This window comes from Mesocricetus auratus, unplaced genomic scaffold (assembly GCF_017639785.1).
Source record: "Mesocricetus auratus isolate SY011 unplaced genomic scaffold, BCM_Maur_2.0 Super-Scaffold_6730, whole genome shotgun sequence".
Lineage (NCBI taxonomy): Eukaryota > Metazoa > Chordata > Mammalia > Rodentia > Cricetidae > Mesocricetus > Mesocricetus auratus.
Genome location: NW_024429184.1, coordinates 26,676,140 through 26,693,605, shown reverse-complemented (window position 1 = coordinate 26,693,605; position 17,466 = coordinate 26,676,140).

The window sequence follows — 17,466 nt, the reverse complement described above, 5'->3', positions numbered from 1 at the left end:
AAAGAGACCAAGACTTCCTGTATGCTGTCTTTTATGCCTTCCCCCGTAACACCCCCTAGCCATGCTCAAAAGTGGGCCTGGCTAGTGACGTAGTTCACCGCCTACGTATACGTCTTTACTTCCGGCCATATATGTCTTTAGTCATGCCTAAAGTGGGCGTGGTTAGCAGTGTGGTAAACCGCCCTTTAATTACCTCATCTGTATGCGCCTCTAGTAAGTCACATGGTTAATGGCGGCATACAGGCTTTCTCCTACAGCTTATAGACTGAGCAACTACTGAATTTATATATACATACATACATACATACACACATACATACATATGCGAAAGAGCAAGAGAGTATGTGTACGTATATATATGAGAGAGTGAGAGAGAATATATGATATGATATATATGTATATGTATATATATATATATATAGAGAGAGAGAGAGTTTCATTCTTTTAGATGTTACTTTAGAGAACCCTGACTAATACACACACCCTTTCTTTTTAAAGATTTATTTTACTGTCAACTGTGTGTATGTGTGTGCCATGTGGCTGTCCGTCTGCCCTGTGTCTGTATCTGTATGCCTGCAGGTAGGTGCCTACAGAAGCTATAATTGGGTACCAATCTCCTAGAGCTGTAGTTACAGGTGGTTAGGAGCTGCCTGACACTGGTTCTGGAAACTGAATTTGAGTCCTCTGGAAAAACAGCAATTACTCTTAACTGCTGAGCCTCTAACCGTCTCTGCATTCATATCTTCCTCCTACTTCTATCAATCCTTTCTTCCTACTTCCTACCTTCTCTTTCCAAGATTCAGGGAGTTTTGGTTTTGCTGTGTGACCCGTTTAGTTTCATCAGGGCCATTTGTGTGCTTGTTAGACTAGGACTATGTGCTGGCGTCTGGTGTGATAAGTAGCAAGTACACAACTGAGGAATCAACTTCCCCCTTTCTCTGCATCTATCAATACATGGTTCAGAGATGGTGGATAGGCCCCTTGAGTCCTCCTCTCATCCCAAATGTTGAGATCCTGGTTCTTTGCAATGACTTTCTTGGGGCTTTTGCTCCATTAACTATACATTATTTTTTTGGATCTGGTTAACTTTGACTGGCCCTTCCTAATTTTTTTCAGTTCATAAACACTTGCCAAATTCCAATGAACTGAGTCATATTAACTGAAGAGCTAGACCAATCAGGGCAGGAGCAGGCTACTTTATGTTCAGAGAGAGAAGAGACCTGCATTACCTGATTCTGTTCTCTCAGAAAGACAGTAATATGCATGATATCATACCTCACCCCAGGCAATATATCAGAGATTATCAGCAAGCAACTCACACTCCCTCTGTGCCAACACACATGCCTGGAAATTTACTCTTATCACCTTCTACTCCCATTTTTTTTTACCAGCCATGATCTCAAAGCTTTGAAGAAAAAATTAAAATATATATCTTTTTCTTTAAATTCCTATCAATATGCTTAGGGACCAGTGACAGGAGAAAACAGCTCTGTTAATGGCTCCCTGGGAACCTCTTTTTGATCTGAACTGTTCTCTTGCAGTCATCTTCACATGCAGGAGAGTCAAGGAAGCCCATCACCCACTTCCAAGGTCGAAAGTGGGTCCCTGTGGGTCTCCAGAGAGCTACCTGACTGGAAAGGAAAACAGATCTAGCCTTGCTTGCTTGGGAAAAGAATAAAGCAGGTTAAGACGCGCAATAGAGTAATCTGTGGCATTTGCAGCTTTAGCAAACCATGCAAGTAATAAAATAGATTAAGGAATATGTTATTAATAGCTATTCCAGAATAATAAACAACTAGGCCAGCAACTCACTCTTTTAAGTCAATTTATATAAATGTGCCAATAAGATCATACTAGGGAAACACACAAAATGTAGATGACACTGTCTATGTATGAATCAATTATAAGCCAAAAAGCAGCACTGACCTTTCTGGTTTACTTATATTAATTTCAGATACTAGCAATTACAAGTTGTGCTTTCAAACTCCATAAAATGCAAAGCTACCATGAAATAGAATTAAGAAGGAGCTTAAGAAATTCATTAAATTGAACTGTAGTGGCAGCATCATTTTTTCAACTAATACAGGAATGTATGTCTATGCATACACTATTTATAATACCATTTGAGACTTACATAAAATATAAGTTGAAAGAATGTGTTGCCTTCAATAATTTACAAGGGTACAAAATAACAGCAAAGGGAATTTGAAACAAATCTCGCCTTTGTTCATAGTGTAGCACACAGATATTGCATTTGCAGCTTCCAATACCAATTCTTAATTTGAACCCAACTATTTTTGTACTGTGGAGAGATTAAAGGGTGAGGAAAGACACACAAGACACTGGTTCTGGTGTGCTATAGCGTTTGCAAACACATTGATCAAATCCAGTAGCTTCCTAACTTGATGATTACATTTAAAAGTGACTGGAGACATTTGCCACAGAAAGGTTTAAAATCATTCCTGAAATCTTAAAGATGATCCTGGCACTACATCTATGCCTCTTGAGGGCCCACTACACATAGATGGTATTAAAGTATAATTAGTTTTAAGCAAGTCAGATTAAAATTCTCTTCCTTCTTTCTGTAGAACATTTAGGTAATTTCTTACCAGCCAAGCAAATTGTCAGAAATTCAAATGAAAGACCGTATAAATGCATCTGCATCCAATCCAAGTAATAGTTCTATAACGTTCCATCTTCCCTTAAAATTATGTATTTTGAAAAGAAATCATTAAATCTTGAAATTAAATAACATTTGGGAAGAGTCATCAACAGTATCTGAAATATGACAAACCATTAAAAAATACAAAAATCAAATTTCAAACAAAACTAAGTAGAAAGCAATTAGGAAGCTACCTGAGGCCACTATTTATGGAAAACAAAACAAAACTTTTCATAGCAAGCATGGCATTACATTTACATAACAAATTAAAGCATTCCAGTTAAATCATGATTTTTGAAATGATACATGCACTTGTAGCTTATGTAATATCTAAACTCTTCTGAGAGAGAGAGAGAGAGAGATTCAAATGTCTCAATCTTTAGTGCCTACAGCCAGCAGCCTTAAATGGTGTATTCTCTTGAATGTATACATTAATAAGGGGTGACAGGTTTTAGGAATAATTGGTTAGCAAACAATATAAATTATGCCCTGGTCTGACCTGGTATATAATTGTTTGCACAACAGAGCTGAAAAGCAACAACATAGCTCATCTAAGCATGTTTATTTCTGGCTATCTAGAGACCTTAAGGGTCAATATGATCTAGTAACATTCACTAAAGTTATTAAAAATTGTTGTACAAAGTTGATGGAAAGCTGTTATTGCTTCTGTAACAAAAATGACTTTCATGCAACAGTTTACACATAATTCTTTATTGGGGTTATCTTGCAGCTTCAGGTTCAGCTCTCAGAGTTCCATGGTTCATAAAGTTGGTTGTTTGTGTTGTATCCTGGCCCTCAGTTTTTGCTTACACAGTTCCCGGGATGTGGATAAAGCTTTCCACGACTTAAATTAGAAACATAGTAACTGTTTGCCCTGATAACTGCAAGGTTACAGGCTTTACTGAGAACCCCAGGAGGGAAGCAGTGGTTGTGCCCTTAGAGCAATAGGATCATGGAAACTATCTAGATTTAGAGATTTGAATGATACCAGAATCTCTGGGCTTCTCCAGATGACCCCAGGCAGTTAAAGAAGTGCTGTTTTAAAATACATCAAATAAGGTTCATGCCTTTCCCTCCTGAAAAATAGAACCACGAGTTTAGGGAAAACACAATAGCCATCAGCAGAACTATGAAGAACAGACATGAGCAATGCAGAGTCCAGCAACAGCTGTGTGTCCATACAGAGAGGAAGAGAGAAGACAAAAGAGCATCACCATCATCATAAAAAGTTTATTAAAATTGATATCAGGAAAAGTAGAACATAAGTTTCTTGCAAACTTGAAATTTAGTGTATGAATTTGACCCTTAAGGAAAACAAATCCAAGTGAAAATTGATAAAAGAAAGAAACAAAAGAACACAGTTATGAAGAGAAAGCCGTATCAAAAGATAAATAGGAACTAATAGTAAAATTGGTCTAAAAGGCCTAAGTTGGTTGAAACATTGCGCACATAACTCTAGCTAGACTCAGTGATGTACACCTTTAATCCCAGCACTCATGAGGCAGGGGCAGGTGGATCTCTGTCTGTTTGAAGCCAGCCTGATCTACACAGGGAGTTCCAGGACATCCAGAGCTACACAGATGAACCCTGTCTTGAAAAAACAAACAAAAAAACATAACTCTAAATTGTGACCATCATGTACCAGTATTATCTATTTAATGTGGCTTCATTACCACAGCACGTATCATTTACTATAGCTTCATGTAAAGACATACACCAGAAAACCATCCAACTTTAAGAGGTGTGGTCTTTAGGGAGATGTAACTGAATGATGTGATTCTAATTCAAACCACAGCAATGTTAAATAATGTGGCTCTGAGTTTAATAGTATTCATGAGGTTTACTTTGCTGTGTGAGAATGTGGTACATTTTTCACTTTAGGTACATTTCACTGGATTCATTCTATCTCACTCAATGAATAATATTTCAAATACAGAGAAATACCCATCACATTTCTAACACTAGAATTTAGTATAAGAATCTCAGCATACACAACATGTAATTATTAAGCAATTTCAAATTTTAATCTAAATTGTAGTTATTTTCTTCCTTTAGATAAAAATGAGAAGTTGTAATGAAATTCAGATTAAGTCAACCCTTGCAATACTATAGGCTATACACTCATGAGTGCTTCCAAGGTGATGAAAGTCAGGGGAGTTTTCAGTCTGTCATAATAATAAAAGGCCAAGGAAAATGTAATAGAGGCAGAAGAAACTAAGGGCACAAGAGTATCAAGGATTCTCCATGACACAAAATGGAGAATAAAACAAAATATCCCTGTATCAGGGAAATACTAAGGAAAAAGGCAGACAATTGAAAATAGGATTTAGGGATTAGAAAGTACATAAAATTGGGTGTTTTCCATTCTTCTCTGGGGATTCGCCCTCATGCAATAAGAGAAAAAGATCTGACTGCAACAAATCTACAGCCCAAAGAGTGATTTCTTTTATAAGGCACATGATCCTGATAGCAAGCTAAGCAAAGTAAAATAAGCAGAACTAAGAGAGAATCTGGTAAAACTTTGAATAGAAATAAGCAAAGAGAGCAGAAAACTCAAAATGAGAAATGAGCATATGTATGAATAATGAAAAATAACTGCAGAAGGCTAGAGAGAGGGCTCAGTGGTTATAAACACTGGTTGCTTTTTCTGAAGTGCTAAGTTCAATTCCCAGCACCTCCATGGCAGCTCACAACCATCTATAACTGTAGACCCATAAGATCTGATGCCCTTCTCTGTAGATGTACATGCAGACAAAACATTCAAATACATAATAATGAATCTTTAGAAGTTTGAAGAAAAAATTTAAAAATAATGGAAGAGAGTATTTAATAATGTAATTCAACAAATTTCTCAAAAGAAAAATGGCCTGAAATTTATAAAATATAGGTCCCAATCCACAATTCTAATGGAAGCCCTTGCTCCACCAGATGTCACAGAGGAACCCAGAACCTCAGGCAAGACCTGCCTCCAACATGCAGACCTCCAACACTCCCTGAAATCCTACTTCATCTTTCCCTCAACATTCCCCTCCTCCTCACCATATCCTAGCCCAAAATTCTGGCAGAAGTCCTCTGCTTTACCAAAGGCCACACTGGCACTCAGAACCCAAGATAAGCACCTGCAGATTGCCAATACTCACTCAGACCCCACCCAGTATATGCCCATCATCTGCACAACAAAATAACAGGAATTTAAAATAACTGGTCACTGATATCTCTTAATATCAATGAACTCGATTCCCCAAGAAAAAGACACAGACTAACAGAATGGATGTAAAAACAAGATCTATCCTTCTGTTGCATACAAGAAACACACCTCAACATCAAAGATAGGCATTACCTTAGAGTAAAAAGCTGGAAAAAGATTTTTCAAGCAGTGGATCTAAAAAACAAGCTTGTGTAGCCATTGTAATATCTAAAAACTAGATTTCAAGCCAAAACTAATCGAAAGAGACAGAGAAGGACATGTCATACTCATCAAAGGAAAGAGCCACCAAAATGATCTTTAAATTCTTAAGAGCCATGCTCCACACACAAGGAAGCCTACATTTGCAATGGAAACACTACTACAACTTAAATCACATATCTACCCTCATACACTGTCACCAATGGACAGGTAATTCAGATGAACACAAAACAGAAATACTACAGCAAACAGGTATTTTGAACTAAATGAACCTAACAGATATCTACAGAATTTTTAACAAACTCAAAAGAATATATAATGCCGAAATATTAAGATACACAGAATAGGGATGTCCTATATTTTCTTGAGGAAGAAGTAATGTGAGAAGCCAAGAAAACTGCGAACCAAAGGTCCACATGCTGTTCTCCAGGCTTAAAACCAGAACTCAAAGACAGTCTCCTCCGTCTAGCTCTTTATATCCCCCGTATGGTCTATGCACCTGTGAACACACCTGTGACCACATAGGTGTGGTCAGCACTATGGGTACATAAGATCTCCCCCTACAAATATACCTTCTTTTCAGCACCTCGTTGAATCTTCTCCAAAACTGACCGCATCTCAGTCACAAAGCAAGGCTCAGCAGTTAAAATAAAATTGAAATAACTCCCTATATCCTATCAGACCACTATGGATTGAAGTTGGATTTCAACAACAACAGAAACGATACCAAGGGAATATAAAGAATCATTAAGCCTACAAATTCAAGAAAACTGGACAACTCTCCACTGAATGGCATCTGGGTCAAATCATAAAGAAAGAAACAAATTAAAAACTTCCTAGAATTTAATGAAAATGAATGCACAACATACCTAAACTCATTGGACACAATGAAATTAGTGCTAAAAAGAAAATTCATAGCACTGAGAAATCACAGAGTTCTCAAACTAGCAACTTAACACCACACCTAAAAGCTCTAGAACAAAAAGAAGCAAGCACACCCAAGAGGAGTAGTCAGCAGGAAATAATCAAACTGAGGCATGAAATGAATAAAATAGAAACACAGAGAACAATACAAAGAATCAATGAAACAAAGGGTTAGTTCATTAAGAAAATCAAGAGGATGCACAAACCCTTATCCAAACTAACTAAAAAAGAGAAAGCATCCAAATTAACAAAGCTAAAAAATGAAAATGAGGACAAAACAGCAGACACCAAGGAAATGTAAAGAATCATTAAGTCATATTTAAAAACCCATACTTCACAAAATTGCAAAATCTAGTACAAATAGATAACTTTTTCAATATATACCACTTATCAAAATTAATATCAGATAAACAATCTAAGTAGACCTATAGCCCCTAAGAAAATAGAAGCAGTCATTAAAAGGCTCCCAAAAAAACCAATACAAAACAAAAATCCAAGGGTCAGACAGTTTTAGAGGAGAATTCTACAAGTCTTCCAAAGAAGAGTTAATGTTGAAAGACCTCAATACACCCCCCTTGAGACTCAGAATGTCGCCCCAGTGGAAAATTCCCCAAGGTTCCCTAGGCAGGGAACAAGGTAAGATCGAAAAGAACATCTGGTCCAGAGTGCTGTCACATGAAACTGCCAGACTGTTGAGATAAGCTTAATTTTGATCTTGTGGTTTCTCTAGGAAGGTTAAATTATGCCCGCGCTTTTTGCAATACCCCTATTGCTTGCCAAGATATAAAAAGTATATAAAAAGAAAACTGTCTGAAAGCCCGGTGTGCTCAGCTAGCTAAGGCTGCTGGAGTGCCCGCAGGCACCTGTGTGAACAATAAACCTCTTGCAGTTTGCATCCAACTGTCTGGTTATTGAGCTCAGGACGTCAGGATACATTGGACCTGATTACTCTGGGTCCTTCAATGTCAATGTTCCTCAAATTACAGTACCAAATAGAAACAGAAAGGACATTGCAAAATTCATTTTATGAGACCACAGTCACCCTGATACCAAATCACACAAAGATTCAACAAAAAAGAGAATTACAAGCTAAATTCCCTAAGAACATAGACTAAAAATACTCAAAATAATACTCATACCTAAATCCAAGAGCACATAAAAAGCATCACTCACCATGATCAAGTAACCATCCTAGAGATGCAATGAAAATCAGTCAATGTAATACACTAAATATAAACAAACTGAAAGAAAAAAACACAAGATCATAGATGTTGAAAAACATTGGACAAAATCAAATTCCCCTTCATCATGAATGTCTTGGAGAGATTAGGTATACAAGGGGCATACCTAAATATAATAAAGGCAATTTATAGCAAAATGATAGACAACATCAAATTAAATGACATCATGAAATTTGCGGGAAAATGGATGGAACTAGAAAAGGTCATCCTGAGTGAGGTAACGCAGACCCAGAAGGATAAACATGGTATGTACTCACTCATTAGTAGATATTAGTTATAAGGTGAAGGACAGCTACGCTACAATCCACATACCCAGCGAGGCTATGTTACAAGGAGGATATTGGGGCCCACTGTTATTGATTCCGTTCCATCTTGACTTAAGGTCAGAGAGTTTGAAACTATTCTTGTTCATCAAGCCTAAACAACAGGATGTTTGGCCAAAGGTGTGGCTACTTCATGTCCTGCTCCTTAAGACCAGATAACAGGATGTTTGACTTAGAGCATGGTTACTGGAAGTTTTAGGTCTGAAAGAAATAATTATGTTTGTTCCTTATATCACGGTAAAGAAGTCTTTTGCCCTCCCCTTTTTCTTGGGGTATATAATGGTTATGATTAGTAAACTTGGGTTATCTGCAGTATTCACTGACAGTCCTCCTGATTCTATCTTCTTTCTCTTGTCTCTTTCTTTTCTCAATCCTCACTCCCCTTTTCAGGCTAGTTCGGACAGGTTGGCTGGTTCTGACAAAAGGGCTCAAGCAGGTACATATGGATCTCCCAGGTAAAGGGAAAATAGAATAGATTATTGTGGTGGAGTTTGGGTGTGTGGAGATGTAGGAAAAGTAGGAATCAGATGAAAGTGGGATTGATGGGGTAGAAATATTGTTAGAGATGACTGGAATTTGAAGCACTTGGTGGGGGGGATGTAGAAATATAGCATAGTGGAAACTCCTTAGAATCCTTGACTGTGATCCTTGCAAAATCTCTTGATAATAGGGAATAAGAAGTCCAAATTGGCCATATTCTATAACTAGGAAAGGCTCCTAGCAGTAGGACTGGCATATCAAACCATCCAGAAAACCTTCCACCTATAATTTATCCTGTCTGCAAGATATAATGGGATAAAGATGTTACAGAACTTGTGGGAATGGACAACCAACGAATGCTCCAATGAAAAGGAACCCAGCCTGATATTGCCTAGATAGCCAGGAACCAGAGGCAGGACATCCAAGGGACCCAGGATAGAACCAACCAAAACAGGCCAAAACAAAACAAACAACAACAAAAGTTTCCTAATGATATTCTGCTATGCTCATATACTGCCTAGTCTAATTGTCATCAGAGGTGTAACATCCAGGAACTTATGGGAGCAGATGCAAAGGCTCACAGTCAAACATTAGGTGATGCCAGGGGAACCCCTCAGAAGAGAGGAAGGAAGATTGTAGGAACCAGAGGTATAGAAGACACCAGGAGAATATGATTCACAGAACCAATTAGATAGGGCTTCTAGGGGTTCGCAGAGATTGAAGCAACAAATATGGACCCTGTATAGAACTGGACTAAGTCCTGTGAATGTACCTTATGGTTTTGTACCTTGTGTTCTTGTAGGACTCCCAATGACAGGAGTTGGGGTGTCTCTGATTCTTTTGCCTGCTCTTGAGAGTCTTTTCCTCCTACTGGGTGCCTTGCCCAGCCTTGAAATAAGAGTTTATGCCTAGTCTTATTGTGTCTTGTTATGCCATGTTTGGTGGATATGCCTGGGAAGCCTACTCTTTTTTTGAAAGGAAATAGAGGAGAAGTAGATATGGCAGAGAGGAAAGGTAGGGGGAGGGACTGGGTACAAACATACAAGATCTCAAAAAAAGAAAAACAGACAGAGTAGATAATTCAAAGTATTTCTTTTTTTCTATTTTTTAATTTTCTCTTTTTTATCATTTATTTTTAAGTTTAAATTTAGATTAGAAACAAGGTTGTTTCACAAGTCAGTTCCAGGTCCATCTCCATTTCCCTCCCCTCCTCCCGTGCCCCCCAGCCCCCCAATATTCCCTCATTTCCCCAGAGAGGGTGAGGCCCTCCATGGGGGTGTCCATAGTCTGTCATTTCATCCAGGGCAGGGCCTAGACCCTCCCCCAAGAGTTCAGGTGAGAGTGCATCTCACATTGTTGGATGGGAGTCCAAAGTCCATGTGTATACTCGGGATAAATACTGATCTACTGCCCAAGGCTCAATAGATTACCTAGACCTCCTCACTGACACCCCCATTCAGGAGGTCTTCATCAGTCCCATGCCTGGGATTCAAGAGTTAACCTTTGTCTGGTCAGCTGTTTCTGGGGTTAAACCAGCCCAGTCTTAATCCCTTTGGTCATCATTTCTTAATAAAAAGAAGGACTGGATGTCAAACAGGAGCAATCTTAGGTGATAAAGATGTTATACACAGAAAATACTGTCACCTATATAAAAGAAAAAAGGGAAGAAATCTGACTTATATTAGACCTCTCCATAAGAACACTGAAAGAAGTAGATATTCTCTCAAAGTATTCAAAGAAGGAACACTTCATTCATTTATACTCCTATAAAAAGTACTTTCCAAGTTGAATGAAAAGATACAAGCATTTGCAAACCTACTGTTGAACCTAGAGCTAGCTATATAGAAAGTCAGTTCTGCCAACAAAATGATAAAAGGGAAATCCATGTGAATATATGTGGCCCTGGGTCTACTTAAAAGTCAGACTCAGATCAAAACCAACATGAGGATCACAGTAAGAGAAGAGTGTGATATGTGATGGTAATATCTGATAAGGGGGCAGGTCCAGGAGAGAAATGGGCAGAAGATCTTTTACTCAGAGAATCTTACTTGGCAAATCACATAGTGGTGTGGAAATTATGAAGATAAGCACCATAAAAAGAACTGAGGAGGAATGAGTTGTACCATTTTCAAGGAAGAATACTATAATGTATTAACCAAATGCAAAGGCAGAATATACTCATTTCAAATAAAAATGCAAATGAGATAAACTCACTTATTAAAATATACTCTCAGATCAGACTAGAAAACAAATCTCAATTAAGTGATATATGCAAGAAAGATATCTAAAATAAAGTGCTCAAAAAAGTCAACACTAATAAGTAACTGTAGATAAGTATAAACACACAGAGTGAGGGACAATGACAGAAACAGAGACAGAACTGATACATCAAAAAATAGTGAAGAAAATGACTGAAACACATACAAAATAAGAATAATTATACAAAACTGCTGTCAGACACAAGATTCTAATCACTTTCAATAAGTGATCTGGAAAAAGAGAAAATCTGTCATAGTCTATTATACATCAAAACATGTCTAGGGCTCAACATATTAGTCTGTTAGAGTGAGCAATAAAGGACCCACTGTAAGAATAGGCCCTCAGCCTGGATGGAGCCTGACATTCCTTTTAGATGGGGTCACTGGCCTGGACACAGGACTACCTCTTGGAAAGTGGGTTCACCTTAAGCCATGCTAGATAGACAGGCAGATTAGTCAGTCCTTCAATGAGATAACTGTATTTGTCTTTCCCAGGATCATCACTCCTAGCACACTCCACTATAGGCCACATGCATCTTTGAAAACTGTCCTGTTGTTCTGAATTATTCAGAAACAAAGCATTACTTCCATGCCAAATGAAGGGGCTTTTTTCCTTCTCCCCTCCATAATCATCTGCAGGTAGCTGGCCTGACCTGGGAGTTCTATTTTCAACTCTAATGAAATTGGTCTTGGGCTTTAGTTTGAGTTCATACTTAAACTGTTTACTTGAGACTAAAAATCCCAAAAGGGGACCCCATTTGTCCTTTATCATCTGGTGACCACATAGAAACATCAAAAACTTTCAATAACAAATTTACTACAGAACACAGAAATAAACAAAAATAATTTTGAGTAGCAAAGTATGATGGCAAAAATCATAAAACATTATACAACACAAAATAAAAAATAATAATTTTATATAGCAAAGTGTGGCTTATTTTGGAAGCTAAAGGAAGCCCTGTGTTTCTATTATATTCCATACTATCAGTAGCTTTTTGGACATCCTACTCCAAAGCTGCCTCCAGGGTATGCAAAAAAAGATCAGGAATGCTAGACTTGATCTATCTGAAGGCAAAAATTAGGAAATACAGATGCTTTTATGGCAAATTTCTCTTTTACCTTATCGTGAAAAAATCCTCTCTGAAAATCTCTATTGATCCTTTATACACACTACACAGTTCCCTACATAGATATACATACCTCCTCATTGTTCTACACATCAACTTCTCTAACTATCTCTATACAGCCAAACCCTGAACAACTCTATGTTGCATTTCAGGGTCCAACCCATTCTCATAACACAAGGTAAGTCATACAGTTTTTCTCAGACTAGCGGCAAGGTCACATTGACTGACCAATGAGTAACACTTGACTATGCGTATAGCTCTTTCCCAGAGAGACTAAGAAACATCGAAGTTCAGGACTTAACCAATAAACATTTAGTTGACTGAATCTTGAGGTTTGGAGTATGTGTACAAAGTCCCCTGCTGAGAAATCTGTGTCTACTAAAGTTGCTTCAAGCTCTGACCTTGAATCAGCAATAAACACCTGGGAAATTGACCTTGTGTATTTGTCTCTAGGGGCAACCAGTTTGCTTTGCATTTGTTCTGAAGTCTAAAATTAGTTGTCTTAGTGACTGGAAATGTTATTGCTTTCATATATCAGTTTGAGTAATGAAAGATATCCTGGTATTATTTCTATTCATCAGAATTATACATTTAAACAAAAATGATCTTCCTGAGCATCCACAGCTATATGTGCCCAGTAGATGTAAAATTTTCACTAGATAGACATATAAGCAGTAGAAACACACCCAAAGCTGTTATTAGAGCAGAAATATAGTAGCACACGAGAGAAATTACAGATAGAAGCAACCAGTCTCTTATAGTTAGTAACTCCATTTTTTGCCTAATGGGGCTCACCAACAGAGAGTCATTTGTCTGGTGAGTCAACCTGCTGAGTACTAGTTTGTCACCTGCTATATACTGCCATGGTCTCCTGTACCATAAGAGTAGATTTGGTATGAAAACTTATACCATGGAAACTGAAAAGTCATCTAATAAAATGTAATGTTGTGCTTTGATAGAACAAAAACTCTTATTTTAATTTTGCTCTTTTACATCTACTGTTGTTTTGCCTTCATATATTTGTGTGTGTGTGTGTACCACATGTGTACAGTGTCTATGGATGCCAGAAGAGGGTGTGAGGCCCTTTGGGATTTCAGTTACAGACCATCATGAGTCAATGTGTGGGTGCTGGGAATCAAACCACGGTCCTCTGCTAAAACAGTTAATGCTCTTAAACACTGAGGCATCTTCCAGCTTCAGAAACAAAACTCTTTACAAAATGGAAATATCTATATATTTCCTGATACTATATCATGTACATAATATATTAACACATGAATAAATATGACTCCACTTGCATGATGATCAATTCTCATTGTCTAAAGCAGTTTATCCCTTGTTTTTGTCTTGTGATGGGGGAAGGCTGTCTTTATGGCTGTAACTGCTAAGGGAAGACCTAGTCTGGAAGTGGGCAGTGCCATACACCACTGGCTTGGGGCTCTGGATTACATGAATACTCAGCATACAAGTTTTAACTGCTCTCAACTCTGGATGTGACCTGACCAATTGTCTCAAGCTCCTGCTGCTTTGATTTCCCCCACAGTGCTAGACTCTAACCCAGAACAGTGAACTAAGAGAAACTCTTTCTCTTCTAAGTTATCACAGTATTTTATCATAGCAACAACAACAACAACAACAAAACAGCCCAGGATAGAAGTTGGTAACTAATGAAATGGGACTTTGCTGTGATAAACATGCTGTGATAAACCATGTGGCTTTTAAGCCTTGGAGTATTTTTATGGAAATAACATGGAATAATTGGTTGATTAGGCTGGAAAATTCATTGAATTCTGAAAGCAGAACTTAATGGGTCATTCTAATGGAACCTTGGAAAATACGAACACTGAGAGGATCCAGAGTGTGGAGGTGTATATGTGCTTATGAGGGCAATAAGGCCTCTATTAGGAACTAAAATAGGGAAATTTCATGTGATATTTTAACCATGAACTTGGTTTTATTCTGCTCTCTTCATGAGAACCCACATGAAGATTAAAGACACTGGGTAGATTGGTTTGTAGAGGAAAGTTCAAGACAAAGAGCATTCCTGCTGATGTTCAAGAAGCAGCTGCAATTTACAGTAAAATAAGCACCAATTAAGTGAAATTGTCTTTCCTTCATTTGAAGAATAGGAAAGTACTGCCTTAGGGTCATCAGAATCTGACACAGTAGTCATCTGAGGACAGGGCGATACATTCAGACTGGCAGAGTTTGGAAGTGTAAGCATCATCCATGTAGCACTGGCTTGGGAGGCAAATAAGATGTAAAATTGAAGAGATTGTGGAGAATAGCTAAGGCTAGGCATGATGTAGCAGAGTTGGAGTCCCTCAGTTAAAATGGAGAACTTACTGGAGTTGTCCACCTAATACAACTGTATGTATATAGTGGAGATGGTCCAAGCCTAGGAGAGATGTGTGCACTGCAGGTAGAAGAGTTGGTGAGATAGAGATAACCACAAGCACTTTGCATCTCAGAAGATTATAATCTGAGGCCCAGGAGTTGAACATCCTAGCTCCAAGAGTTGATGTTTTCCCTTCTAGATTCTGGTTTTGTTTTGATGTTCCTTTGATGCTATGATTCATCAATTTGAAATAAGAGTACTTCTTTACTGCCATTATAAATTGTAGATATGTAATATTTTAGTTTTATAGTCTCTTGCTCTGGTCTTGACTGTTGGTACGATGGCTGTCTAAAGCTCCTGTTGCTGTGCCTTATCTAGAGTGATGTGTTGTAACCAGAAAATGTGAGATAAAATAAACCCTTTCTCCTCTAAACTGCTTTTTATCAAGGTATCTTAATCACATCCATGAAAATAAAACTAGGACATCCTAAAGGTAGTTGCTATGTAATAGTTACTTCTGTTGCTGTGATAAAGCATCAGGAACAAAGACAACTGAAGGACAGGAAAGTTTATTTTAGTTTATGGTTCCAGAGAAATAAAAGCAGAACAGAGGAGAGATATGGCAGTAAGATGTAGGCTTAGTGGTAGGAATAAAAGTCTGTGAGTCACATGGTGAACCAAAACAGACAACAGAAATAACAAACTGGAAATACTGGGAGCCTTTAAACCCTCAAAGCCCACTGTCAGTCACACATTTCCTCTAACAAGACCACACTTTTTAAACCTCCCAAAACAGGTCCACCAAATAGGGTTCAAGTGTTCAAAAATATTAGCTTATGGTATATGTTCTTGTTCAAACTATGACATATATTAAAGGAAAACTTTAAGGTCCACTATAGATTCAAAAACATAATTGTCTGAAGTTATTGGGCAAACTACTTAGATAATATGAATTGATTAGTAGGCTAAGAACTATAAAGGTGTATATAACATAAGTATCAATGATTATTAAACTTGAAATACAAAAAATAAGCCCTAATAAAAAATACAAGATAATTCAAAAGGAGATTATTTGGCAAAAATGGCAGAATATAAAATTCATATTGAAAATAATCTTTTTAAAATATCTTCCTGGCAAATAAAAAGATGACCTTTCCAACAGATTTTTATTGCTCCACATGTCATACCCTCTTTCCTTCAGCTATGTTAAATTGTGGAGTTCATCTGACTTCTGGATGCCTTACTGGAAACTTTCATGTCTGAGCTTTTTCTGCAAATATCTGTGGCACATATCTCTTTGGCATCCCAGTAAAACTTATCAAAAGTAACATGGGAAAAGCCCTGATCACTGCCTTTTAGAATATGGACCTCAGTTAGACATCAGCCATAGCATACGGAAAGCTGAGGCAAGAATATCATAACTTCAAGGCCAGTTCCAGGTCAGCCACATAGATCCCTCTTTACTCAACAATAGCCTAAGAAATGGCTGACATGTTAGTGCACTGGCTTTCATGACAATAACAGAAGAATGCCCTAAGGATGGAATAACTAGAGTCTCCAAAAATATCAAACATCAGCTCCAACACAGCCATTCACTTCTGAGTGATTGTTACACAAAGATCAATTTATCTTATTTCACCTTGTTTTGTTACATTTATTTACTTACAAGAGCAGTAGAATCTATACTACAAGTAATACCCCCAAAGGAAGCTCTCCGTGTGCTCCAGGTGAGCAATACTACTGAAAAACTAAGCTTAATCCAGGAAGCAGTGGAAATACACATCCTAACCCCAGCCGTTAGCGTGCAGAGGCAGGAGGATCGCTGAGTCCTAGGCCAGCCTGGTCTACAGAATGAGTTCCAGGGCAGACAAGACTACACAGAGAAACCCTGTCTCAAAAAAAAAGAAAAACGTTTGAACAATCAAAATTAATTGTCATACTGTGCTTATATAAATAAGAAAACATAATATATATGAATTATATATATACATACATACATACATATATGTAAAAGCAATTCTTCTCAGGCTACTCTATGAATCTAACACAATATCAAAAAATAGTAAAACTATTTCTTTTAAAATAGGTAAGGTAAAAAGAAAAACGTAAAAATGTTAAACAAAACTTTCCATTGAAAATTCTTTAATACGACAGTGCTTTAAAAATCTAGTCCTATTATAAGCTGGGTGTGGTGGTGCACACCTTTAATCCCAGCACTCAGGAGGCAGAGGCAGGTGGATCTCTGTGAGTCTGAGGTCTGCCTGGTCTACAAGACCTAGTTCTAGGACAGCCTCCAAAACCATAGAGAAACCTTGTCTCAAAAAAAAAAAAAAAGGAAAAAAGGAAGAAAGAAAGAAAGCAAATCTGTCAAAGCTGTCCCTATTATAAATAAACACACCACCATCTCAGTGGATTAAAATATAAATTTCTCAAGCACATCTTTGAAATTTCAGTAAGGAAAGGGTAGATTATTTAACCAATTGTATAAAGATATACTTCTAAGTATATGGGAAAACTAAATTGGATTCACATCTTATGCATGATATAAGAAAAATTCCAGATGACAAAATTTATTAAAACATCAAAATTTGTTTGAAGAAAATCCTAATATTTGTACTCTTAATATGCCAGAATTGAGAAAGCAAGTGCTCAATATGAATGAACTCCAAATGCTATAAAGTAAAAAAGATAAACACTTTGAAAATGA